Source organism: Austrofundulus limnaeus, unplaced genomic scaffold, assembly GCF_001266775.1.
Source record: "Austrofundulus limnaeus strain Quisiro unplaced genomic scaffold, Austrofundulus_limnaeus-1.0 Scaffold17, whole genome shotgun sequence".
Taxonomy (NCBI): domain Eukaryota; kingdom Metazoa; phylum Chordata; class Actinopteri; order Cyprinodontiformes; family Rivulidae; genus Austrofundulus; species Austrofundulus limnaeus.
This window is the reverse complement of record NW_013952419.1, coordinates 3,203,524-3,207,401: the sequence shown is the minus strand read 5'-3', so window position 1 is coordinate 3,207,401 and position 3,878 is coordinate 3,203,524. Positions and strand designations below refer to the sequence as shown.

Here is a 3,878-nt window from a genome sequence, read left to right as displayed (position 1 = left end):
CACACACACACACAGACACACACACACACACACACACACACACACACACACACACACACACACACACACACACAAAACAGCTTAAAATTTACTTGTTAACCAGAACATTAACCAGCGCACTCAATCATGTTGCCTCAGCATCCAAACTATTTTTACTACTTCACCACTGTCGGCTGATTGTTTAACCAGTTATCCATAACTGGTTAAACTTAACCTTCTGACTCAGCATGCTGTAACCTGCAGTTTTATCAGCAACTGTCCAATAATATACTGTAGATGAGTATTTGTTACCTCAACATTTATTTATAATAAATATCTTTACGTGCTTCATTTTTTAAATTTACTCTTTTTTAATTTTGCTCTTTTTTTTAAAAGGGGGTTAATATTTTGCATTTTTGGTCTTGTAATCCAGAAGCTGAAGGTTCTAGCCCAGGTTACATCAGGAAAGGTCATATGTCGTGGAATAATTGCCAAGTGTAAGTTTGTCCATTGCAGTGTCCTCTGCTGAAGAGTGCAGCTGAAAAAATGATGGTCAAACTCCATTTATGGGTTGAAGGTTAAGTTTAGGACCAAGGTGTTACTTGAGTTTAGGGTAAGTTTATGGTGAAGTATGTGCTGGGGTGGTCCTAATAAGGATAGAAATACAATCTTGMGTGTGTTGGAATTATAATGTTTGCAACCTTTTAACAACTTACCCATAGAGTAAATGTATTTTTGTGTTTTGTTTATTATATTTTCTTTCAAAAAAAGTCATGAAAAACATCACTTATACAGGACAGAAAACAAACCTATCACTATCAACAGTGAATATCTTATTTGAACCCACAGTTTATGCGCAGGGCTTGCATTTCTGTGCTAAACCAAAGTTTTTCATCCAAAGCTTCACAGCGTTGAACACTGAGCATTCAAAGAAACCAGCACCTATTGCCTTTTGGCCTGACTAACAGTGAACGATGGAGTATTTTGGCAGCTGTCCGCTGCTTGTTTTGGCAGACTCGCCTCAAGCTTCATTCAGCTTGTTTATGAAGGTGTCAGGATTTCAGTGCCATGAGTCTAAAGCTGCTGATGCTCAACCAGCTGCAGGTATTGCTGCAGCTCTTGAGAAAACATAAACCCTGAATCCAAAATTATTGCCTTTCTTAGTAAAACCAAGAGCGCAGAAACATATTGATGGGAGTTATATCCTTTTTTTCAGTGAGGAGATTTTATGGACTAGACTTTMATACACCCTCATGAATAATCACATGCTCGACCATAGTTTGATTCTTTTGCTGTTGTGAATTCAGATTTTTTTGACTGTCACGGCCCACAGTTTCCCGAGGCAGATCAGTAACACGATTGCCTCGCTGCATGGAGCAGAACAGCTTCTCAGATGCCCAGAAGAGACCATTAAATGGCTCAGTTGTTTCAAAGCCGCAGGCCTCAGTGCTGGTACTGTAATGATCAGTGTTTAATGTTTTTTTTTCTTCTTCTCCTTCCTTTGGTCCTGTTTAAAGAAGGATGCCAGGGAGACTGTTTATGTCACAGAGCTTCCTGTCTTGATGTGAATATAGGCCACTTCTTGTTCTCTTAGCTTCACACAGATAATGTGTGAATGTGACAAGCTCGCTCCCTGGTCCATTTTAAGAGCTGCATCCATGTGCACTTCAAAGTAAAGTGTGTGTGTGTGTGTGTGTGTGCGCAGCTGTACTGTACGTAGCCTCTTAGTCTTAACCATTGTCAGTGTTACCGCTCAGTAACGAGCCGGAGAAAGCAGACAGATATTCATTTGGCACTGACGAACGAGCCTTCAGCACAGTGAGGAAGATTGTGCTCTTCGAGTTTGAGGCAGCCTACGATGGCCGACACACTGTGTGTGCACAGAGCGTGTGCAGTTTCGCACCTCTGTGCTTCACTGGTGACAGAAGAAAATGGAGCACAATGTCTTGTTGTTCTTATGTGGGCTATAGTTGAAGGAACACTGATGTTTTGTTTGTCTCTGTGTTCTRTACGTGCACTGTCACTCATGTCGTTGAAGGCGGTTGGTTTCTCTTGTCGTCAGATGTCCAGATGCCCTCTTTGCAGTGTGCTGCCAACAGTCTGGCCACGATGTAATTAATGAACCATGCAAGTCTATGTGGATACCTGTATAGTGTCTATGTCTTTCTAATGTGTTCATATGCTGTGCCTGTTTTGAATTTAGATCTTTAAGGTTAAACACCACAGACAGGCCATACGTTGTGACTTAATTTAGGGACCGTGTCCTTCAAAGTCTACATTTGTCGGACCCTTTCATCACTGCCTCGCGTCGAAGGCTGTCCCAGTTCATGGGCTCTTTCTCATGCCGCAGATGAATGTGACCCACAAAACCCTGAAAATGAAGTCTACATCTGAGTTTATTTCCCAACTGAGGATATCCCAGGATTCATTGCTCTGCCAACAAACTAAACAGAAAAATGAAGACGGCTGAGTTTTTTTTTCTAAGTCCGCGTAGTTTGGAAATTTATCAGGGACAGAAGAATTAGTTTTTAAATGTATGTTTGGCAACTTAGCTGATAAATAAAAAGCAGTTACAAGTACTGATATTGGAGCAAAAAGCAAGTTATTAAATGTTTTAAAATCCATTTACTTGTAACGTTTTCAGTTGTGAAGTCTCTATGGTAATGGGGTAGTTCGTGGTCATGCAGTCATACAGAACCTCATACAAACAAGTGGTAATAAAAGAGCTGACCACCTTGCAAAAACTGGCAGTCAGGCTCACTTCAGAGGACCAGAGCTTGTTGTAGGTACCTCARCAACAGTCTGTAGGACTGCCCTACAGGCCTGGATTAAACATCAACACTCAATTCACTGGAGGGAGTTGACAGACTGTAGACAGGGGAACTGATTAACGATCCTAATGTTAGGTTTGGAAGAACTCTCATCGCCTTGACAAGGAAAACTTTAAGTACACTGGTTGGAGTCCTAACTGGGCACAATCTGCTCAACTGCCATAAAATGGTGATGGGACTCCATGACAATGGTCTGTGTGATGCCTGTAGCATTGAATTAGAGACCTCTTTGCACTACTTAGGCCACTGCCTGGCTCTGATTGGTCAAAGGAAAATACTTCTTGGGGATCTCTTTATGGATCCTGAGAAGCTCAGAACACTGAGTGTTTCTAACCTTGTGTCCTTCATCCGAGGGATGTGAAGGTTTAATTAAAACTCTTTTTAAAATATTGTAAAGAGGTCATTTTGGGGAGAGCAACGGGCCTACTTACGAGGTCCCCACTCATATGTTTTTTATACATCTCCACTGACCATAACCATACATCATCCGAAGACTAGTACAATTTCATTTCACAGCTGTTTCATGCAGCCTACAGACTCCGAAGGCTGTGGCCTCCGTGGGCTGTGGTTTACGTGGGCTGCAACCCCTGAATTGGGACACAGCCATAGAGTCATGGGACAGAATCTGTAATGGTTAGCTATCTTCCATTTTTTTATGACTGGACCTTTTACCTTCAGATCTGAGCCCGACTCAAACCTGTTTTCATAATTTGGAAAAGTGCTAAAAAGTGGACAAGCAGGAGCTGTTCAGTTCAGTGAATGAATACAAGAAGGCAAGGAGACGTAAAGTACCAAACAAAGTGCTGTTTAAAGAAGGAGAATGTTCACCTTGAACGTCTCCTGAAGCMCATATTTATCCAATAAAATGGGCTGAACATCACAGATTAATGTTGATGTTAAGATTTTCATCTTTTCTACAGTTTGAGATAAACTGAAATTGAGGACAACCTTTCAAGGTTCAAGATGATCTAAAACAAAGATATGAGAGAGAACATCCATCCATCCATTTTCTGTACACGCTTCTTCCTTTTCAGGGTTGTGTGGGTCACTGGTGCCCATATCCAGCAG

At 41.4% G+C, this 3,878-nt stretch overlaps 1 protein-coding gene across 1 annotated transcript in view; it reads left to right on the top strand.

Annotated features, from left to right (window-relative positions):
• Positions 1 to 3,878, top strand: part of nbeaa (neurobeachin a) — a gene marked incomplete in the record, with an annotated part of 147,512 nt that overhangs the window by 64,544 nt on the left and 79,090 nt on the right.